Genomic DNA, 24,282 nt, shown 5'->3' on the forward strand with positions numbered 1-24,282 from the left:
CACTTTTCTACGGGTGCAGATATGGAGCTGGGTAGGGTTAGACCGAGCCAGCCTTCCCTTGACTGCAGACCCATAGGCTTTGGCATCCCTGATCATGTTGGTCACTCTATGCTCCCACAGTGTTCCCAACCCAATGCAAGCCCCCTGGCCAGCTGTTCTGGGGCCTTCAGAGATCTCAAGGCTGCCTGGGCTCCAGGACTTTGCCAGGCACAGGAGTTGGCTCCTCTTCCAAGTGGCACCCCAGCTCTGGCGTAGTTATCTCGATATGGGGAGTGGACATTCGGACCCATTTGGATACACTGTGGGCTGCCTGGCTAAGGGACAGGTGTTGCTGGCCTCTACAATGAGTAGGTGTGGGTCAAGATGGTGTTAGGTACCCTCCAGGGTCCAGGACACCTCTCCTCAGAAAACAGCCTGGCATCAACAGTGCTGAGGAGAGCCCAGCCGTCAGAGCACACAGGGAGGGCCAGGGATGAGGGGCACCAGTGAGCTCTTAGGGAGACTGGGAGCTGGGAGGAGGGTCTCCCCAGAGAAAGTGTGGAATCTACATGTTACAGCCCCCACAGAGGGCTCAGTCCAGTGACCTGCAAAATATAGACCATTTAATGAACACATAATCCATTCAGTAAGGAATGGCCCTTCTCCATTCACCTAAGGCGGGAGGGGGGGGGGAGGGTGCAGGTGACAAAGCTGGTGTCCACTCCTCCCAGGCAAAGTCACGTTCTGTCCGTCCAGCACAGATGGCTCTGGGGTTGTGGAAGAAGCTGGAGAGCAGGGTCGTCTTCAGGCTCTTGCCGTGGAGCGAGAGGTGGGGCATGTGTCCATTTCCGGGGCAGATGGGGACAGACGAAGAGGACAGGCACAGAAGGCTGGCTCTGGAACTAGGGAGCTGGGCTAGCTCGGAGTATTGTGTCCAGGACAGACAGACAGCACCCCGCCCGTCCGTCCATCACACAAGCAAAGGGCTTCTGGTGTGAGATGATGATTCCTTTAAAAGGAAGATTCCCGAGCTCAAGCATTTCAGGAACCCAAACAGGCTCGTTATGAAGCTTCCCAGTGCTTCCCCTGCAGGTAATTAAAGTAAGCCTGACACACAAACAGCCCTTCAGGGCCCATTGTCCCTGGACAAAGGACCTGATCTTCAATGCGAGGGCCCCAGAGGCTCAGGAAGGTCTATCACCATGACAACTCAGGCCTCCAGAAGGCAAGTTTCAGAGCAGCGAGGAGTTGCCAGCATTAGACTGGTCCATAGCTACCACCCACTCCAGGACCTAGGACAGGAAGGCCGCTTTCATCTCACAGGTAGCCACGTGGCCCTAGAACTCTGGAAGCTGGGGGTGAGCTGCAGCTGACACAGACCAGGGCTCCCCTCGGCGCTCAGTCGGAGAACTTCCTGCTTTCTGCTTTCCAGTGCTGGCAGCGTTTTCTAGAGCGAGCAGGCTTATCTTTGCAAACAGAGTAGACCAAAACTATTTTTATCTGAAGAGAAACTTCCAGGGCCACAATAAATCTCTAACACATCACAAACAGGAAGCGCTGGCTCTCGCCTGTGGTGTTCACGGTCCCACTTGCAGGAGGGGCAGTGGGATGGGCGATGGAGATGGGCAGATCCCAGCCCAAGGCTCACTGAGGCCACGGAAAAGCACTGGGTGCTGCCCTCCACGGTCCAGTTCCAACCAGCCCCCCTGTACCAAGGCATCGGAACCCCATTCTCACTCCAAGGCTCTAAAATCCCACCCGAGACCACGGTATTCCAGAAAGCGCCCTAGCTCTCTCGGAGACTGGCACAGAGTAAACCTTCTCTTTGGTACTGATAACACAATATTGACTATGCTGTTTTTTTCCTCTCGCTTTTTTAAAGACAGGGTCTCATGTAGCCCGGGCTGGTTCAAACTCACTATATAGTCAAGGAGAACCCACGTCCTGGTCTTCCGGCCTCCACTTCTGAGCGCTAAGATTACAGGTGTGCACCACCCACCCAGTCTTGTGGTGCTCAGGATTAAAAACCTAAGGCTTTGTGCATGCTAAGCAAGTAGTTCATAGACTAGCTTAGATCCCAGCTCTGCTATCTTTCTTTGACACGTCATGCGTTCACTCAACCCACACTGACGGCACCTTGACCTTGGGATAGACAGCTGCCCAGAGAACCATGGGATGCTGGGACACAAATGGCTGGCTCTAGGCAATGATGCCAGTACTCCACAGTACCCCCAGGGCTCCTCTGGGGGCCTCCGCGATGATGCCTTCCAGCGGGTGAGGTGCTGAGGGCGCATGGAGGGGTCAAGGGCAGAGACGGAGCCTCCCAGGAATGGGCTGCTCCAGGACCAGACGCTGCTTCCACTACATGCCTGAGCAGCTGTCAGTAATCTGACAATCATCTGTCTCTCCTTCTCTGCCCAGCTGGTACAAGCAGGATTGTCCCCAGCCCAGGCTACATTAACTTCAGGACTATCACCTCAGACATCCTGCTGCCTCTAGAAGGGGCAGCAAGTCTGGGGTCCTCATTGCCACATGTGTGGTTTAAATGTAAAATGCCCCTTTTAAGCTGGGCATGGTGGTGCATCACTTTAATCTCAGCACTTGGGAGGGAGAAGCGGAAGGATCATTGTGAGATCGAGGCCACCCTGAGACTACACAGTGAATTCCAGGTCAGCCTGGGCTAGAGCAAGATGCTCCCTCGAAAAACCAGCAAAAAGGGAAAATATCCCTTTTAGCCTTACGTGTTTGACTGATTAGTCCCCAGCTGGTGGTGCAGCTTGGGAAGGCCGTGGAGCCTCTGGGAGCAGAGCTTGTCGGGCACCTCTAGGATGTGACCGGCCAGCCTGCTCGCTGCCCTCAGCTCGCTGCCCTCAGCTCGCTGCCCTCAGCTCGCTGCCCTCAGCTCGCTCTTGCTACTTCCTCTTGCCGATGTGAAAATATGATGCTCAGCTGTCTCTCCTGCCACTCTTTACCCGCTGTGATGAAACTTCTCCTCTAAACTGTAAACTGAAATAAACCCTTTCCTCCCATAGCTGCTTCTGGTGGGTGTTTTGTCCCAGCCACGAGAAATAACTGTTTACACCACGAGCCCCTCCCCTCCACACGCAGCCCAGGGGCCCCAGCTGCCAAGAGCCGGGCGTGGAGGGAACACAGTAGTGAGAATGCGGTGCACACTCAACCTCCTGTCGCCCCGCTGTCCAGTGCCATTCACTGAACTTCCCCATGACCCTAGAGAGGGAGCTCCTTCCTCACCAGCAGGTGACCCAGAGGTCACCAAGACAAGACGACCTCCTCGAGCTGCATCCAAACTGGGGTCTCTGCACCTCCGCAATCACAGTGCTCAGGCTAGCCCACCTGCGGGCTCTTCCTACAGGACTCAGAGCTGCGGGAGGGAGGCCCTGGGGGTCCTGCCGGATCTAGCAGCCATCTTGTTCCTCCAGACACTGTGAAGGGCAAGAGTGTTCAGGAATCCCCCAAAGGGCCTAAAACCCAGGTTCAAAACTACCCCCACTCGGTGCCCTGAGTTTTACAAAGCCTTGTCCACACCGAGGTGTCCAGTGAGACACAGTGACATAAAATTATTCACACCAAAGCCTCCAGGCTGAGCCGCATCACTTAAGCTTCAGCTGGAGGATTTGAGCTTCATTATCTACCACAGAATTTTAGGGGCTACGATCAACTGGGGGATCATGAGCAGACACTGCCCACGTGCTGTTAAAGTGAAAGACTGGCCCCATGCAGTGCACCTCACCTGGATGGCTACTCTCCATCTCCAAAGAGGGCCGCCCAGTGAGCACGGGCGCACTAGGACCTGGAAGTGAAAAGCCACGCCAAATAACACGCTGTGTAAACGTCCTGCTTACAGCTTGGTGAAGCTGCTGTCTTGGTTTGTTTATGTTCCTGTCACCTCCAGGCCCCTGTAGGGAAAGGCTATTGAGGCTGGGATCACCTACAACCTTGACTTCGGGTCTTTTCTTGCCAATGGGCCCTGACCAGCCCAGAAGTGGTCTGTGGTACCCACCCTCAGACACAAGAGCTAGACAGACGGCAGATGCATCTGGAGGGAGGGCCTCAAGTCCTCAGAATGAGGGCACCAGGGCTCTGAGGCCAGGGCCTTGAGACTGTGCTGAGTAAGTTTTCCCTCCATTACAGCCTGCCTGCCACAGCGGCCCTCAGGCCCTACCATGTGAGGAGCCAAGGCCCAAGGCTGCGGCTAAGGCTCCCGCCTGTCTGCTTGCCACGCAGTCTGATGCAGTGCAGCTGTAGTTGCGGGGCCCGGGGGCAACAAAGGGCATGGCAGGAGGGCATCGCAGCAGTGTCTGCCTGTGTGTCATCGCCAGCTCCCTGCCGGGAGACAGGAACAGGGCAACGGAACTCCCAGCTCGCCTCAGGAGATAGCGGCCCTGAGGTCCCTCCTCCCGTGTCAGAGGTCAACGGAACCTCCAGGCGGGTTTCTGGGCACCAGGGGCTTGGCTCACAGCTCCCCTCGGCAGCAAAAAACCTTTTCTGAATACCCTCTGGCCCCACCCTCCCCCTGAGTTATTACAGTACAAGTCACAGCAAGAAAGCCTGGGGCGTTTCTTCTTCCTGTGAGGGTGCTTCCTGTACCCTAATGGCCCAGCCCTCAGAATGGGGGGCCTCACGCCTACCCTGGGCCTCCTGACATGATTTCAAATTCCACACCTGCCCACGGCCCCACCCTCAGGCCCTGGCAGCCCTTCCAGACTGCCTCTTCTTCTGCAGGTTGTGCTGAGCCACAGCCGCCTGGCCACCTCATGGGCATCAGCAGACCAGGTATGGAGCCATTTCACCTTCCAGTCAGCCCTCTAGCCACACCGTGAACCCCCAGGCCTACCCATGTCTGACCTGGATGCAGATAGGCAAGAGCCCTGAGATCTATAGGCTCCAAGCAGGGTTCTCTGGGGCGGGGAGCTGAACAGCTAGGACCATTCCTGCCCAGCAGCCTTCCGATACAGATCCCTGAGGTGCGAAGAAGGCATCTCCCCTCACATACAAACTTCTCCCAGGAAGCCTGAGTTGCTGGTAAGGCCACAGGCAGCAAGCCACCCAAAGCTAGAAGCCGGGGAGACCACGTGCTAAGCTCCCACCTACACACAGGCTATAGTGAGGCCGGGGGGACTCAAGGCACAGACCCTGGCCATGCTTTGTAAGTCCTGTTGGGGTCTGCCCCCTCACACACACACCAGGCAGGTTTGATCTGTACAACAACCAAGTTCCCAGCAGCCAGTGTGGACTGGCCAGCTCCTGCACCAAGACTGGCCAGACCACCGGCCGCGTTGCAGCCCACCACTGCCTATCTTCCACAGCACAGCCCCTGGGTTAAGAAAGAGAGAAAAGAGACGCTTGGGAGGCACCTGAGTCTGTAAAGCGCTTGCCATGGGAGCACAAGACCCACATAGGAAACCAAGCATGGTGGCACACACTGGATCCCAGCACTGGGGAGGAAGAAATGGGGGTCCCAGGGGCTTGCTGGCAGGTCTAGGCAAACCAGTGAGAGAATCTGCCTCAAATAAATAAATAGGTAGATAGGTAAATAAATAAAATAAAGATGGAAAACAACTGAAGAAAATGCCCAAAGTCAACCTCTGGCCTCCAAATGCATGTGCAGACATGTGTCACACACTACACATACCCACATACACAAAAGCAAGCAGGAATGGAAAACCTTAAAGATAGCCCCATCCTCTGGTCCATTTCTAGGAAGTACCTATGAAGGTAGGAAAGAAAGACCAGATCACCACAGAGGACAGGAACCCAGGCAGCAGTTAAGAAATCCTGGTACGGCCAGGCGTGGTGGCGCATGTCCTTAATCCCAGCACTTGGGAGGCTCATGCAGGAGGATCACTTCAAGGCCAGCCTGGGACTACAGAGGGAATCCCAGGTCAGTCTGTGGCTGGAGTGACCCTCACTCCAGAAAACAAAAACAGCCACGCGTGGTGGCACACACCTGTAATCCCAGCACTTAGGAGGCAGAGGCAGAGGCAGGAGGATGACTGTGAATTTGAGACCAGCATGAGACTACATAGTGAATTCCAGGTCAGCCTGGGCCAGAGCAAGACCTTATCCCCCCCCCAAAAAAAAAGAAAAGAAAAAGAAAAAGAAAAAGAAAACATCTTGGTACAATCATGCAGCCATGCCATTCCGCCATTTTAAAGGCTAAGGTCATTAAAAGCCCACCACAGAGTTCAAGGGAAAATCGCAAGTCACAAAACAGTTTGTGCAAGATAATGTTTTTGAAAACACACACTCACAGGAATATGTACCTATGAAAGAATCGGCTGAGATACTCGATATTCTTAATGATCACTCCAGGGTGGCAAGATTACAGGCTCTCTCTTGCTTGCATGCATAGACGCAGAAAAGTTAGTATGTTATTACTGCTGCCAGCTATGACTTGATGTTCTCTCTGCCTGCCCTGCGATTTCTTCCCAGGCTGGAAGTCTGCAAGCCATGTTTCCCAGGCTCCTCCCTGGCCTGCAGACCCCAACCAGTTCCTTCCAGTGGGGGCACTGCTACTCCCGAGGAAGAGGAGGAAGAAGAGGAGGAGGAGGAGGAAGAGAGGAGGGAAGCCACTCTGATGTGGCCGTGGCTCATGTTGGTGGTGAGAACAGGTTTCTGAGGTCTGTCAGGAAGTGGGGCCACAGGCTTCAGGTGGGCTACTGCCCAGGGGCCAACAAGGGGGGATTCTGAGTCAGGTCCTGCAGTGGCAAGGCAGCAAGGGAGCAGTGGATCCCTCCCACAGGTCCAGTTTCAATTCCTGCATTAACCCCTCTCTGCTTGAAATGATCTACAGAGGCTTATTTCCAGATTGCCTCCACTCGGTTCATCTGGTTAATAAAACTGGTTATTTTAAGAGCAGGAAATTGTAGAGAAAACCTTGGAGAGTAGGGTTTGCTTCTGAAAATCTGGTCCAGCCTGATCCATACACCCCCTAAGGGCACAGGCTCGCAGACAGGCCAACAGGTGTGATGCTGAACTCTCGAGGAAGGGTGGGGTCAGGAGTCCTAAGAAGGTCAGATGGAGGAGGCTGATCCTGGGGCTGGACTACAGAGGGGGTTCTAGGTCAGTCTGTGGCTGGAGTGAAACCCTACCTCAATAAAACAAGAGCAGCCAGGCATGGTGGTGCGTACTTTTAAGCCCGGCCCAGTAGAGATAGTTGGTGACACCGAGGCTCCCTCAGCTAAGCCGGCCTGGCAACAGGAGCGACTCAGCCTCCAAACCCAGGCCTGGGTAAGGACCACCAGGCATGAGGGTTCAGGTGGAATCCATTGTGGTTATGCAGAAGTCATCACAAGGAGGGACATGGGCTGCATTTAGCATTGCAGGCCATCCTCATACAGCCCAGTCTTAACTCACAGCCTCCCTCTTGCCTCTGGTCCCATGCCAACACAAGCAACCAGTCACTACAGTAGCACAGGTGCATCTTGAGACTTAACAATGTCACAGTAATGCTTAACATTCAGTTTTAAGTATACAATACCGAAAAAAGGGAGACTGGAGAGATGGGTCAGCAGATAAGGTACTTACTTGCAAAGCCTGATGACTCAGGGTCAATTCCCCAGTACCTACATAAAGCTAGATGCACAAAGTGGTGAAAATGTCTGGAGTTCATCTGCACTGGCAGGAGGCCCTGGCACACCCATTAATGCTCATTCTCTTATTTTCTCCCCACCTTCATCATAAATAAAGATAGTTTTTTTAAAAAGTATACAATATCAGGGCTGCAGAGATGGCTCAGCAGTTAAGGCATTTGGCTATGAAGCCTAAGGACCAGGTTCGATTCCCCAGTACCCATGTAAGCCAGATACACAAGGTGGCATATGCATCTGGTGTTCATTTGCAATGGCTAAAGGCCCTGGTGCACTCTCTCTCTCTAACAAATAAAGAGAAAATGAAAAATAATTTTAAATGAGCATACAACATCAGAGCCAGGGAGATGGTCCCACGGGGATAGCAGTTGTCACACAGTGCAAGCTCTGGAGCTCAGGTCTCTAGAACCCACGTACAGGCCAGAAGCCTTTGTGGGTGTCTGCAGCCAGCGTGTCTATGGTGAAAAGGGAGACAGAAATAGAAGAATCTCCCAGAAACGTGAGAGGCAGGTAGGCTGCTGAATGCAGCAGTGAGCAGCAGAGACCCCACTTCAAACAAGGTGGAAGGTGGGGACGGACACACGAGGATGTACTGTGAGCTTCATGTGTGCACTATGGAACATGCGTGCCTACACTCACACACATGAACATGCACATGCGTACACACCAAAACAAGTGTACAATCTCATGGTGACAGAAATATCTAGAGTCAGAAGGGGTGAGTACAGCTCCCGTGGGTATGCTAAGTGCCACCACACTGCCCACTGTAAATTGGCAGAGATGTGGACTCTGTCGGCTGAAACACAGCCTAAAACAGAAAAGTAAGCCAAACTGCCTCAAAAATCAGAAATTCAGGGGCAGGGGATGTGGCACAGTTGACAGGGTGCTTGCCTGGTGTGCATGAAGCCCTGGGCTCAGTCCCCAGCACATCATACAGTAATGGGCAGTGACACACACTGGTCATCACAGCACCGCACAGGTGTGACCGGAGGGTCAGAAGGTCATCTTTTTTAATTAATTTATTTATTTGCAAGGAAAGAGAGAGAGAGAGAGAGAGAGGGAATGGCCATACCAGGATCTCTAACCACTGCACAGGAACTCCAGACACCTAGGCCACCTTGTGGATCTGGCTTTACGTGGGTACTGGAGAACTGAACCCATGTCATCAAGCTTTGTTGTAGGCAAACGCCTTAACCACTGAGCCATCTCTCCAACCCCCTCAAGGTCATCTTTTACTACATGGCAAGTTCTAGCCTGAGATACATAAGACTCTGTCTTTATAAGGAGAGAATAGGGCTAGAGAAATGGCTCAGGAGTTAAGACACTTGCCCATAAAGCCTAATTATCTAGGTTTGATTCCCCAGCCCCCACAGAAAGCCAGATGCACAAAGTGTCACAATGTATCTGGAGTTTGTCTGCAGCATCCAGAGGCCCCGGTGCACCAATTCTCACTCTCTCACTCTCTAAATATCTATCTCTATCTCTGCTTGCAAATAAATAAATAAAATATTTTTTAAAAGAATAAGAAAGAAAGAAATGCAGGCAGTGAATGGATCCAACCTGAGAGGAACTGGCAGTGCCAACATGAGCATCCTAAACATGCTGACCTAATGAAGAGGCCGTGGGCAAGGGCACGCTTGAAGAGCTCACTTCTCGCCTCCCTGGCCCTCAGCCCACCAGTCACAGGTCCTATTGTCCCCACTCACCAGTGTATGTTTTAAAAGTTATGCTCAGGGGCTGAAGAGATGGCTTAGTGGTTAAGTCACTTGCCTGCAAAGCCCAAGTACCCAAGCTTAATTCCTCAGGACCCACTAGTGCCAGATACAAAAGGTGGTACATGCCTCTGGAGTTTGTTTGCTGTGGCTGGAGGCTATGGCACTGCCATTCTCTCTCTCTCTCTCCAATAAGTAAATAAATAAATAAATTCTTTTTAAAGCTACATCAGGCAGCACCGAGGTGTGTCAGGAAGCTATAGTCACAGCCATGGGGATTGGCCGGAAAGACAGGCTGACCCCTCAGTGAGCTGTGACAGCTGGCTAAATCATAAGGCCTGGGAAAGGAAGACCCAGAATACTGGGTGTCCCCCGCCCCGCATCAGGGAGTGCAGGCACAGAGACACTCCGGTGGCACGGAGACCAGTCCAGAGCCGGGAAAGTGGCTCCGTGGGTAAGGATGCTTGCTGCACAATCACAAAGGCTTGTGTTCAAACTCTAAAACCCACGTACAAAGCTGGACCTGGCTGCATATACCTGTAGCCCTGACTGGGAGGGGAGAGCTGAGGCAGGAGGATCGCTGGAGCTCCCAGACCAGCCCATCTAGCTGAAAAAGGCAGCTCCAGGTTCAGAGGAAGATGCTGTGGCGTCTCAAGGAAATAAGGTAGAGGAACAACAGATGACACCTGGTGTTGTCCTCCGTCTCCCGCATGAGTATGCATGCATACACACACGTGCATACCACGCACACATGCATGATACCCACACATGTACACACACACTTTTTTTTTCAAGGTTGGGTCTCACTTTAGCTCAGGCTGACCTGGAATTCACTATGTAGTCTCAGGGTAGCCTCAAACTCATGGTTATCCTCCTACCTCTGCCTCCTGAGTGCTGGGATTAAAGGCGTGCACCACCACACCCAGCTCACACACCAAAAAGTTAGAAAGCAGAAGAGTCCAGAATGGCCTGGCAGCTGAGGCAGCTCTCAATTCTCTCCACTGGTCACTATGCAGACAGGCCCACACCCGCTCCCTCCTCCCTAGCCCCGCCGCTTCACTTCCCGGCTCTGTCACCTACAAGTCCGTCTGTGAAACACCCGCCTGGTTTCCATAGAATTCTGAGGCCAGGTCTCTGAGCAACAGAGAAAATGGAAGAGAAAACAGATGGGACCAGGGTGACTGCACTGGCCCTAAAGCCACCAGCTTCCGGCCTCCTGGGGCCACCTTGCCCTGGCCTCCTCTGAAACTCCCTCGGGAATCATGATGACCCCTTTAGCACGGGCATTTTCCAGGAGGCAGACGCAGTCGCTGCTGTGCCCAGCCTGGCTCTCGGGTCCTGCCTTCCCAGGCACATGTGCTCACCCCGAGGTGCCCATGCAAGCACGCTGTAAATCATCTGTCCCCCGGCAATGTGCCCCCTGACCTCTGTCGGCCACGTGCCGGATGGGCAGGAAGTGTCTGAGAACAATACAGCTTCATATTTTCCATTGTCTCTGCTTTGAAGACCTGAGGCACTTTCAATTTTGCATTAGAATTTTCCACGCCTGGGAGAGAAGGCTGGCTCCATGGCGATGTGCTTGGCTTTGGCACACAGGGAGTGAGCGCACATGACTGTCCCAAGCTCTCCTCTACACCCCACAGCCGTGCCCTCCATCCACCATGCACCCAGCATCGGCCGCGATTTAAAGGACACTTGGAATCACCGTGCTCCCCCAGTCCGTGGGGACCCAGCCAACAGGTCCTCATCCTGCGAGAGACTCATTCCAATCCAAGGACAAAGGAACTGGCAGCATTTTAACCAAGTGAGGAGGGGGCCTGGGGAGATGGCTCAAGGGGTACAGCATTTGCCAGGCCATCGTGAGGAGCCAAGTTCAGACGTCCAGCACCAAGGACATGTCATCCCGGCACTCAGGAGGCAGAGCCAAGGGAGGCCTGGGGCACACGGCTGCTAGACGAGTCGGATCACAGAGCTCTGGGTTCAAGTGAGAGCCCCTGACCCAACCAACAGAGAGAGTGACGGAGGATGACACGGGTTCAAGTGAGAGCCCCTGACCCAATCAACAGAGAGAGTGACGGAGGACGACACGGGTTCAAGTGAGAGCCCCTGACCCAATCAACAGAGAGAGTGACGGAGGACGGCACGGGCAACAGGCTCTGTTCTCTCCATGCAGATGCACACACGTTTAACCGGGGGGGGGGGGCAAGAAAGGAGGATTTCAGCTCCTGGCCTGCACACTCCTCTATTCCAGGACTCTTTTCCCATCCCTCAAATAACACCCACCCGTCTCCATCCTGAACCAAAATGTTTGAATGTTTCAAAATGCCAATCAAAACATGCCTGGCTCGGGAGATGACTTAGGGAATAAAAATGCTTGCTTCTCAAGCCCAAGTACCCAAGTTTGATCCCAACACTGTGGTGGGCTTCTTGTAGCCCCGGATCACCGATGGTGAGATGAGTTCTCGCTTGCTCATGTGAGTGCAGCAAAAATAGAGAGAGATCCAGGGAGAGAAATCCTCTTCAACTAAGTGGGAACGCAAGGACTCACCCAAAAATTGTCCTCTGAAAGCCACACGTGTGCCACGACGTGTGCACCTGTACTCTCTCATGCACATAAACACGAGCACACACAAATATATGCACACATACACACACACACACACACACACACACACACACACACACACAGCAGAACCAACCCACTTACCAGGTGGATTGAACCTAAGACTTGGTCCCATGGAGACGGAGAGCGGAGACAGGCTATATGGAACAGAGAGGGCTCAGTCCGGGCATCCGCAGGGCCACGGCTGGCTCAGAGCAAGAGCAACAGCCGCCACCACCCATCTCCACTCCCTGAGATTGGGGATTTAGGAAACAGCCTGGAGGCCCAGCTAGTCTCCCTGGGCTGCGCTAGGCACTTGGGACACCAGGGATCCAGGTCCCCCACCCTGCACCTAAAACGGGAGATCCCAGACTCTGAGGAAAACCCAGAAGCCCTGGACCTACTAAGGTCTCTTCATACCTGACTCCTTCCTCTCCCAGGACTTTCAAACAAGGAGCCCGCTCGTAGGAGGGGCCTTTCGCACGCAGTTAAATAACCAAAGACGTCTGACTGTGTCCCAGGCATAGGATGCTCTCAGAGACATCCACCACAACATCAGGACCTGGGCTCAGAGTTTGGGAAAATGCACAGAATGGAGACACGTGAGCCCGACAGGAAGCAGAGCCAACAACCACAGTAGTGACAGTGGCTCAGGGTCTCAGGGCAGGAACCTGCAGCCTCTGGGCTCAGGAGAAAAACTGCACGTGCACCACACATCGAGGGTCCTGTCCCTCACCTCTGCCAACTAAGGCCACAGCAGTGTCACTCTGGGTTTTTTTTTTTTTTTTGTGGGGGGGGGTGGCTGTTACTGGTTTGTTAACCATTTTATTGAGGCAAAAATTCATCTAACATAGAGCCCGTCACTCTGCCCAGGCTAAGGGCGCTGTCGGATCTTCCCCATGGTCAGGCATCACCACTGGCCTTCTCTAGAAATTTTTCAGCTTCCCAAAATAAAATTCTAGGGCTGGAAAGATGGCTTAGTGGTTAAGCGCTTGCCTGTGAAACCTAAGGACCCCGGTTCGAGGCTGGATTCGGGTCCCTGGCATGAAGCCAGAGCTCACTGATCCTGCTGGTGTAGCCAGCTAGCCACAAGGACCCCGTCTGCCTCCCGAGGTCTGAGATTGCAGATGGCCTCCACATTCCCTCAGCATCTGTGAAGGTTCTGGGGATCTGAATTCACGCAGGTCCCCTGTTCTAATTTTTAAAGTTTCCTTCTTTCTTTATTTGTGTATGTGGGTGGTTGCACTTCCACAGTCCGTGTGAGGGTCCGAGGACACACTCAGGGTGTCTGTGCTGCACCTCTCTGAGCAGGGCCTCCTGCTACTGCCAACAAGCTGCCAGGCTGCCAGTGAGCATTTGTCTAGCGGGCTCTGGAGCGTCAGGTCCTCCTGGTTCCCCCTCCCATCGTCACATGCCCCTGGGAATTACAGACGCATCCTGCTTCACATACATACTTAAGAACTGAACCCCGGGCCAGCAGCTTCGCAAGCAAGCACCTTTAACTGCTGAACCATATCCCCAGGCCCCTATTTTTAATTTTTTTATTTTATTTACTTACAGACAGAGAAAGAGAATGGGCACACCAGAGCCTCCAGCCACTGCAAACGAACTCTAGACACATGTACCACCTTGTGCATCTGGCTTACTTGGGTCCTGAGGAATCGAACCTGGGTCCTTTGGCTTTACAACAAGCACCTCTTCTGCTAAGCCACCCGCCCAGCCCCTTACCTCCTACTTCTTTTTTATTTTATTTCTTTTTTATTTTAAAGTAGCTCCATGCTCACTTTGCCCAGCCCTCCACAGCCCCGCCAGTGGCCACATGGGGCGCAGCCGTCCCAGTGTGCACAGGTGCTGATCACGTCCCCTCAAGTTGAGCGACATAAACATCCGTGCTCGTACTTCTGGACCATTCTGGTTGGTGTTTTACTTTGCTTTTGTTTCCTTCCTGGCAGTGTTGGGGACAGAACCCAGGCCCATGAGCATGCTGGGTGACGCTACCTGAGCCACATCCCAGCCTTGGCCCCTCAGTAATTTTTGGAGAAACGTCTATTTAATTCTCGTGTCCAGTTTTGAATCAGTGTTTCCTGGCTAAGCTGGAGTTCTTCTCACACTCTGGATATCAGCCCTCTAGCGGGTATGTCCGTTTTGAGTGCTTAACAGTTTTCCAAAGAGGTAGGCTCTCAGCACCTGTGACACACGTGACTAAAAAGGGACGGTGTCCCAAGTCACAGCCAGCGCCCTGCTGGACTCCTGTTCTGCCAATCCTTACCATAAAGAAAGGCAGGAGAGACTGGAGGGGGACCTGGAAATGACCACTGTCCCCCATGAGGTCCAGAGGAGAGGCATTGGCCCAGCCAGCATTCAGCAGAGCAGGGAACAGAGAGGAGACCCCGTGTCATCTCTGGAGAACCTCAAGCTCTCTCTCCCACGCAGGAGGCGCAGCCGTGCACTCTGGCAAGCCGCCCCACGAGCAGGGCATCGCACCGAAGGCTCCATGCTGCTAACTCCTACCTGCGAACAGTCCGCTCCCTGGTCTTGCTTTATGGCTCTGCAAGACAGCTCTTATCTCCAAATGCTCACGGTTTGTTTGCGGTAGCTGTGGTTAGTTTACCTTAACCAAGTGTCATTTAGATTAGATATGAAGGATGCAGAACCACCTGGGAACGGAAGCAAGTGTAAAGGGAGAGCTGGGCACAGTGGTACCCGTGTTTAATCTTAGCACTCTGGGATGCATGAGTAGGAGGATTACTATAAGTTCAAGGCCAGCCTGAGTGAATTCCAGGTCAGCCTGGGCTAGAGAGAGACCTCACCTCGAAAAACAGAAAGAAAGGAAAAAAGAAAAATGAAGGAAGGAAGAGAGGGAGGGAGGAAGGAAGGGAAGAAGGAAAGAAGGAAGAAAAGAAGGAAGGAAGGAAGAAAAAAAGCTGGGCATGGTGGCTTATGACTCTCGTGCCAGAACTTGGGTGGCTAAGGCAGGAGGACTGCCTGAAGTTTGAGCCAGCCTAAACTACAGTCAGTTCCAGGGAAGGAAAAGGGAGGAAAGGAGGGAGAGAGGGAATGAGGGAGAAAGAGAAGGAGGGGAGGAAGTGGGGAAGGAGGGAGGATCTGGTAGAAGGACAAATGGAGGCAGCAGTCAGGAAAGGAAGGCTTCAGTTCTGGGAACTAGGAGGTCTCTGAGGTGGTGCTGACAGGCCCCTCACGTGTCTGCCGCCCTAGGCCCTAGAAGGAGTCTCCCAGCCCCACACTGGGGAGCTGACCTCTTTGCCCGTTGCTGACCCCTCCCACACAGGAGCCCACAGGAACCCGGAGCCACCTCCCCAAGGACTCTCCCCAGCACCCAGCCTGCCACACCCTCGCATAGCGGCCTGGAGGAACTGGGTCTGGCATGAGCAGAACAGCCAGCCCGCCTGTCGTTGCTCACACTGAGTCCTTCCCTGGGATCGCCAAGCCTGCCCCGTGCGTACGCTGTCACAGAAGCCCCTTTGGGGGCTAGATGCCTGTGGGGATCAACAGGGCAGTGGGTACCATGGTTAGAGCACTCAGACCCTGTTGCAGGAGCAAAGCACACAGCCACAGGCAGCTGACGGGGGAGTTTTCATTTTGGCTTGTGGTCTTGAGGGGAAACTTCAAGATGGCAGGGGAGGCATGGCATGGGCAGAGGCTGGGCATCACCTCTGCCACAGCCGGTGGACAACAGCAGCAGGAAAATAAGCCAGACTCTAGCAAAGTGGAGCTGGCTATAACATCCCCAAGCCTGCCCCCAGCAACACACCTCCTTCTGCAAGGCGACACCTCCCACACTGCCATCGACTGGGGACCAAGCACTCAGGCCACATGAGTTCATGGGAGACATCTAATTCAAACCACCACAGACTGCGCATGCTTTCTATAAAAATATATTTATTATTTTCAAGAAGAGAGAGACAGAGAAGACAGGGAGAGAATGGGCATGCCAGGGCCTCCAGCCACTGCAAACAAACTCCAGATGCATGTGCCCCCTTGTGCATCTGGCTTTACATGGGTACTGAGGAATTGAACTCAGGTCATTAGGCTTTGCAGGCAAGCAACTTAGCCACCAAGCCATCTCTCCAGCCTACCTGCATACTTTTGTAAACGGTCTAGCCTCAGTTCTCTACCTCAGAAAATGGGGAGCCTGTGAGATGATGGTGGCAGACCCCAAGCATGCGCCATCATAGAGGGCAGACCACAAGCTGGGCAGACAGTAATGAGACTGTTGCCATTGGGTCACGTCCCTCACTGCAGCCCTTCTAAGACCATCAGCCTTCGCTGAGGACAGGCACTGACCACATGGCCATGGAGTCCCTGGGGACAGGGGAGAGGGCAGGGGGCTGGGAAAAGTAAGGTAAAGGAGGGCAATACGGTGCCAAGGACAGGACAAGCCGGAAGGCCCAATGAGGAAAAGGCAGAGGCAGCCACTAGACACCTGTGATGGAAGATGGCCTCCCTCAGAGCCCACAGCCAGGTCTTGGGGTGGCCAAGAGTAAAAGCGGGTGGCTTGTGTGCTAGCACAGATGGCCCATCATCCCCGCAGCGCTCTCTCTCTCTCTCTCTCCCTCTCTCTCTCTCTCTCTCTCTCTCTCTCTCTCTCTCTCTCTCTCTCTCTGTGTGTGTGTGTGTGTGTGTGTGTGTGTGTTAGCTCAGTATAAGGGAACGCTATCAGGCAGGGTTAGAAAGAGGACAGGCTGGTGCCAGGGGAAAGAGCCAGGGACTGGGGTGGAGAATGTGGCTTCGTGCACCTATGACCTTCTGAGAGCAGGCAGACATACAAGGCCACCCTCAGCTGGACCGCAGTCTCCCCTCAACTTAACATAGATATTTACAAGTCCCAGAACCAAGCGTCCTTCAAACCTGCGCCAGCCAACCACTTTCTACAGCCCATGGACACACACCTGCCCAGGGGATAGTAAGGTTGCCCAGAGCTCCTGCTGACCACCAATGAAGCCCTCACAAGTGGACAGGCAGCTCCACTGTCCTCGCATGCTGGAGGCAGGAACAAGAACAGACAGACATGAAGACAGAGGAGACTGGAAAACAAAATGGGCGCCTCACAACCGGCTCCATCTACCCAGTCATGTCCAGGCACTCTATTACCCGCAGTCTCTCCAGTGCTGCCATAGCTTGGGAGACGCCACCAGCCCTCAGCACACCTCTGCAGATGGCATCTGTCAGCCCTGCTCCCCTGGGGAAACTGAGGTACAGAGATGGAGCCATCACAAGAAGATGGACCCTGCCCACCCACGGAGCCTAGAAGGTCAGAATAGGGCCCGAAGGAGAGGCCCTACCATAACTGCGGGGCCACCCACCCAAACTGCGAGTGACTCCCCGTGAGCTCCATCCAGGTGCCGCGCCCTGGCCTCAGGTCTGGGGCGAGGTGACAAATGCCATCCGTGCCCCGAGCCCCACCCCGAGCTCCATGTTCAGAAGGGGAGAGGAGAGAAAAAGACTGAGGTCTCAGAAAGCCAGTTCCTACCCACCCTAGGGAGCCACGCTCCCTGGGAGCCATAGGAACCTCTTAGTGCCTTCTCCCACTGACTAAGCCCGAGCCAGGAGCCAACGTGATCTCACAGTGGCGGGGCTCTGGCAACACCCCAGCCCCTCCAAAGGGCAACTCTGGGGCTTCCAGGAAGCCAGGCGTGAAAGCCGGTGCAGGGATGGAGGGCAGGTGAGGTTCTGTGTCGGAAGCCCTGGCTGCTGGCCTTTCCCCGGGCTGTCTCCTTGTCTGGGGAACTGTTACTTGCATGGAAAAGCCACAGGAGCCCAGGGCTCGCCTGCTCACCCCAAGTTCACCTTCATGTGCAGCACGCGAAGAACACAGCTGGAAGTGAAAGTTCCCTCCCTCCGTGACAACACGCCCTCCCAACAGCTCCACCTGCAACTGGCCGCTCTGCGCACGCCTGACACTCTGCTGTTTGCTGGCCACCCCTGGGAGGCAAGGGCCAGCATGACTCCTCTTGTAGATGAGCTGGAGGTGCCTAAAAGACACGCAGCTCCCAGGGTCCCTCTGTGTCCTAAGGGATGTTTCCTACTGCCACAAGAAGGAACTAAGAGTGTTGGAGCTGGGCCTGGTGGCACACGCCTTTATTTCCAGCACCTGGGAGGCAGAGGCAGGAGGATCACTATGAGTTTGAGGCCACCCTGAGACTACATAGTGAATTCCAGCTCAGCCTGGGCTAGAGTGAGACCCTACCTCGAGAAAAATAAATAAATAAATAAAGTGTTGGAGTGGCTAAAGGAAAAATGCTTTCAACGTAATTGCCCTAAAGGTGTGTGTGTGTGTGTGTGTGTGTGTGTGTGTGTGTGTGTGTGTACACGAGGGCCCCTGGCCTTTCTCCAGGTCAGAGAGACTGCAGTGACACGGCGCTGGTGCTCAGCTCTCCTGACTGTGGAAGGTCCCCTCGAAAGGTGAGCTGATTATCTAGGTTTCTCTAGGTTTTCACCAGAAGTGAAAGTGTGAAAATTCAGCCACAGTTTCCTGACAAATGCCTGCCCTTCCCCCTCCCCGACCCGGGGCCAGACCTCCTGTACACACGAGGGGCTGAAGAAGGCCCGGAGGTGTCCTCGGCTCTGCCCTCCCAGGCGGAACAGTGGCTCTCTGACCCCTCAAGAGCCCTTTGACCTTGAGCCCCTGTGAGTGCCCTCTGGCTCATTCTCAAACAGTCCAAAGACACCGGCTGAGTGGCTGGTCCCTCAGGCCCGCCAGGCAGGACAATAAGCCTCTGGGCTTCTCAGCTGACCCTCGCAAAGGCAGCAGGAAGCCGAGTAAAACAAGGCCGCTCTCAGCTCACTCCTCCCACACCAGGAATTGAATGCTGGGCATTTATGTGAACCTGTGTTCAGGTTACAGGACAACAAGAAAAACCGTAGAAAACTTCCCCCAAGGCTATGAGCTGACAGAGTCATGCCAACCTGAGAAATATTTTCCACATGCTCTACCCCTCAAGATAAAATCTACCTGTTCGAATCCCAGTGCTGGCAGAGATGGAGGCATGGCATGGGGCCACACACCACACCCTGGGCACAGACACTCCTGCCAGCAGCCCCCACCTTCGCCCATCCAGCTCCCCAACAGGTTTCTGCTGTAGGATGCATCTATGCAAACTCAAGCGGTCTCCTCAACGGTGAGCCAAGGCCCTACGTGGAGGCATGCATCACCAGGCACGTGGGCCACATTCTGGTCATGATGCCAGAAACCTCTCGGATTGGTTCCTGGCAACAGCTATGAGGTGTGTTCCCTGAGTTTCACCTGTCCACCACTTTACCTGGCGCTGAGGCAGGTGTCCTGGGGAGTCCAGGTGGCTGTCCCAGACCCCTCCTCCTGGTGCAGTGACCCATAGAGACGCGGTGCTACTGTCCCCCGCTGCACCTACCCAGAGCTCAGCCACCTGAGCGTCTTCCCGGCACTCCAACTCCCAAGGCCCCTGAAGGTGCCAGGGCCCGTGCCAGGCGAACACCTGCTTGTACATGCTCATGTGCCTTCCTCACTTGCCATCCCCTTAGTCTTGCTCACCACAGGCTCCTCCTGAGCCCCGGCCCTCTCTACCCTCAACATATGCTGGCAACTATGTCACCCAATCTAGTTCTCAGAGTCATAAGCACTGACCCTGGGTTGACCCAAATCACACTTTTGACCTCGGCTCCCCGATCCCATAGAGTGTTGATCACAAGTGACCTCCTAGGGGGACCCTGACCCCTCCTCTCCTCCAGCTCACTCAGTCCTTTCAGCCGCCAGTCCACTCGTGCGTGGTTCCTGTCTTGATCTCCCTCATCCCTGTATCGTACCCCATTGCTGCCCCAGCTAGGCGTCCTGTGTGCGCTGCCCGTCTGGGAAGTGGAATGACAACAGCGCCGTTCATACCGTCAGGCAGAAGAGGAAGAACTGAGTGGCGGCGCTGGGCAGAGCCCTCAGTGCAGAGCAGGCTGCCTGTCACCCACCCCACGTCTGCAAGCATCTGCCCACCCAGGCTGGCCAATCTGCCCTGCCCACCACATGGCATGCCACACCCACAAGAAACCAGGACTGACCTCCAGAGTTCCCTGGACCGTTGCTTCTCTCCACTCAGCACGATCCAGAGATTGGTCCCGGCCTGTGCCTCAACCTCCTCTAGCAGGATCTACAGAACTCCCCAGTCATCCCTCTCCTCATTCGGGGAGCCTGCCACCCCCGCCAGGCACCTGCCGCCCAGCCCCCACTCCCATTGCTCTGTCCTCCCTGCCCTTGAACTCAGCCCTGTGCCTTTGTCGTGACGCCACGTTGGCTCACCGGGGGCCCCGCACACAGTGGGCGCTCAATAATTAAATAAGTACACCTCTGTTTCAAGGATCACGAGCAACTATGCTCCAGTTACGAGAGCTGTTCAACAGTTAAGTACTTGCCCAAAGCGCCTAACTCTTCCGGGTGGTGTGTGGCACCAGGAAAAAACCAGCTCGACCATGGGAGTAGTTTAAGCTTGTTGGGTCCTCGGCTGACTGTGATTTTCAGAGGAAATCTAACACCACACGCCCAGCCATGCCTGGCACAACGGCCAGCTCGTTTCCTTGTTTGTACTGTTCCGCTGAAGCGTCGCTATGATGTCCCGTACTTATCGAGGCAACCGCTTTCTGAAACTCCATCAAGGCTGGCTGACTCTACAACCCCCATTCCAGCCCTCGCCCGCAGAGCAAACAGAAGAGGGAGGCTCAGCCTGTGGTTTAGCTGAGTTGCACTGTCTTCCGCCATGTCTGAGTGACTCACCGACCAATCACTTTCACCCCACGCATGCTCTCCACAGGTCTGAGACACGCGTGACGAGAGGGGCAGGGGCTCGCCTTCCTGCCAGCAGCCATGGCCCCTAAGGTAGGGCCTGAGGTCCTGAACGCACAAGCCAGGCCCCCACATGTTCCTGGTAGATTGAAAATGCCAGTGTCAATGACAGATCCATGTGGAGGAAGTCCTCCGCGCTTCAGTGCCCCATGGGGTTGCCAGGGGCTGAGGAGATGTCTGGGGCAAAGTGCTTGTTAAGCGAGCATGAGAAGCTGACTTGCTCAGCATGGAGGTGCATGCCGAAACCTCAGCTGGGGGTACAGACAGGAGGGCGCCCGGTGCTTGCTGACCAGCTAGTCTAGTGACTCTGACTCCAGGCTGAGACCCTGTCTCAAAAAAGGAAAGTAAAGAGCCTTTAATCACAGCACTCGGGAGGCAGAGGTTAAGGAGGATCGCCGTGAGTTCGAGGCCACCCTGAGACTACATCGTTAATTCCAGGTCAGCCTGGGCTACAGTAAGACCCTACCTTGAAAAACCAAAAAAAAAATAAATAAATAAAATAACTCAAAGTGAAGAATAATTGAGGAAAACATCTGACATTGCCCTCTGGCCTCCATACGCACCTGCCCACATTTGCATGTGTGCCCAGTACATGGGCACCATAACACATACACACGGATAAGAAGCTACTCATTAAAAAAATTCTCAGGCTGGGGAGATGGCTCAGCAGTTAAAGGCACTTGCTTGCAAAGCCTGCTGGCCTGGGTTTGACTCCCTAGTACCCACATAAAGCCAGACGCACAGAGTGGAGCGTGTGTCTGGAGTTTGGGGTGGCAGGAGGCCTGGTGCACCCACATTCTGTCAATCTCTCATCCTCTCTCTCTCCCTCTTCTCTGCTTGCAAATACATACTAATTTTTAAAAATAATTCGCAGCCAGGGCTGGAGAGATGGCTTAGCGGTTAAGGTGTTTGCCTGCAAAGCCAAAGGACCCAGGTTTGATTCCCCAGGACCCATGTTAGCCAGATGCACAAGGGGGCGCACACGTCTGGAGTTTGTTTGCAGTGGCTGGAGGCCCTGGCGTGCCCATTCTCTCTCTCTGTGTCTCTCCTCTGTCAAATAAGTAAAAGTAAAATATTTCAAAAAAAGAAAGAATAATTTGCATCCAGGTATGGTTGGACATGCCTTTAAATCCCAGCACTCAGGAGGCTGACGTAGGAGGATTGCCAAGAGTCAGCCTGCGCTAAAGAGTGAGCTCTATATCATCCTGGACTACAGTGAGACCCTGCCTCAAAAAAAAAGTCCTGGGCTAGAGAGATTTTTCAGTGGGTAAGGTGCTTGCCTATGAAGCCTCAGGATCCTGCTTCTATTCCCCAGTACCTACATATGTGTCTGAAGTTCGTTTGTAGTGGCTAGAGGCCTTGGAACACCTATTCTCTCTCTTTTTCTCTCCCTCCCTCTCTCAATTCCCCAGAACCCACATACATCAGATACACATGATGGCACATGCATCTGAAATTCATTTGCAGTGGCTAGAGGCCCTGGTAAGCCCATTCTCCCTCCCACCACCCTCTCCATCATAAATGAATTAAACATTAAAAATATTTTTAAAGGGAGGAAAATCTCCCCATAACAGACTTGAGAAGCTCACTCAAACACCCTCACAGACAATGAGCCTCTTCTATGACTAAGTGGCATACAAAAGTGACAGTTATTTGAATGACCATATTCAAACTTCAGATATGCTTTCAAAAGTGTTTGGTCCTTGGAGGTCATCGACACCGTCAGCCCTGTCTACTTGTCAGAATGACCACAAAATGACCACGGGGACCTCAGGCTGAAGAAGCCACCTCCTCCCAGACATACCCGGGTACCTCTCACGTCCTGTGGGCTCCCAGCCCTCCGGGAAAGGCTTCCAGGAGCTCTAATCACCATGGGCCGGGCATGCCGACCTCCAGGGCAGTAACAAGGCATCAAAGGCTCTAGGGCATGGCTGTAAATCTTGAGAAGCCAATTACTTCTCATTGAAGACGGACAGGGGTGGGGAGGATGTCCCACACAGTGCCTTCATAAAACCTGAGTGTTGCCCCGGGGCTCCAGGCCAGGATTGGCTTTGGGCCTGGTTCGGTTCTGCCTGGGCCTGCTGTTCGGACCTGCGACCTCACAGTCACAGTGAGCGTCGTCCTCAGAGAACTGAACGCTGTCAATGGTCTGAGCACTGTGGCACTGCAGTGTGAGTTTCCTAAGGGTGCCTTGGCAGTGGAATACTAAGATTAGCTAAGGACTGATTCGTCCCTCTCCCTTAGGTGGGGTGTGTGAAGGGAGGGCTTGTTTCATCATGACTCGGAGGAGGGCTGTGCACTCCTGGGAAAACGATCTCCCGTTTGCGTCTCAGTGTCTTCATCTGGAACCCTCCAGTTGCCGGAGGAATAAATGTGAGACTTTCAGAAGCTGCTCAGAGTCAGCACCCGGATAGCGATCATCACATCACGAAGGGGGGAGTGCATGACTCCCCAGATTTACAGGACAGTGTGAGAGCTGAGGGTCCACAGACCAGAAACAAGTCACTGAGCAATTCCATTGCAGAGCAGAGCCCCCAGTCCCCTCTGTGGTCACACTGTGTGTCTCCCAGGACCGCTGTGAACCAGCCACCCATAAATGGACGCACCCTGAACCTGCCTGGGGCACATGGGCACCCACGCCATGCCCGCTGCAGGCACACAAATGCCTGTGCCCCTCCCTCCCAGCACGTCCCCGACATGCTGTCACTAAGGCACCGTGTCTCCTGAAATAGCTAAGCCCTACTGTGTTTGCCAGGTTACTTTTCTACAGGCCAAACGTTAGGCTTTACTTTAGGTAGCAGATGAAGAGGCATAGGAAACAGTAATTTACCAGGACTACACATAACCCCAGTGAACCATGTGTCCTAAGAAGCTGTTCCATAGCATTCTCTACCCATTCTCACAACTCCACACAAACTAACTTTCACCAACTGGTACATTAGGACTCAGCCCATCTTGAGTTGCTACACTTCTTCAAAACACAGCCCTGGACCTCGCGACACGGCCCAGTGGTTAAGGCTCTTGCCGGCAAAGCCTGACAACCTGGGCTCGATTCCACAGTATCCATGTAAAGGCAAATGCACAAAGTGACACATGTGTCCGGAGTTCATATGCAGTGGCTGTAGGCCCTAGCGTGCCCATTCTCTCTGTCTCAGTCTCTCTCTCTGCTTGCAAATAAATATGTAAGAAAAAGTAATGTTTTAAAAACAGAAAGAAGCAGAGCCCTCATGTTTCAGATCACATCAGGAGATGACTGGAGATAGGAGCTGACTGTCACCAGCTCCCAGTACATAAGCCAACGGTGAACAAAACAAGGAGAAAATCAACCTTCGCTTCTTCCCGGCTCCCATGGTGATACCACGTTAGCAAGCTCAGCATTCTCGCGACTCATGGACTCAGGCCTGCCACACCTCTGCCACTCCCTGGCATTTGATCTACTGCCCGCACCAGCGGGCTACATCCCCAGACAGCAGGCCCCTTGGCAGAGTCACTTGAGGTCCCTTCATTGTCCCCTATCCCTTGTCAGCCCTCTCCTCTGGATCTCCTAATGTCTCTACT

At 53.9% G+C, this 24,282-nt stretch overlaps 1 protein-coding gene across 1 annotated transcript in view; it reads right to left on the minus strand.

The window, feature by feature from the left end:
- Celsr1 (cadherin EGF LAG seven-pass G-type receptor 1) overlaps positions 1–24,282 on the minus strand; it is a 148,560-nt gene that overhangs the window by 119,919 nt on the left and 4,359 nt on the right. The gene's annotated exons all lie outside the window — the stretch shown is intronic.

The sequence above is a fragment of the Jaculus jaculus genome, chromosome 6, assembly GCF_020740685.1.
Source record: "Jaculus jaculus isolate mJacJac1 chromosome 6, mJacJac1.mat.Y.cur, whole genome shotgun sequence".
Classification (NCBI taxonomy): Eukaryota; Metazoa; Chordata; class Mammalia; order Rodentia; family Dipodidae; genus Jaculus; species Jaculus jaculus.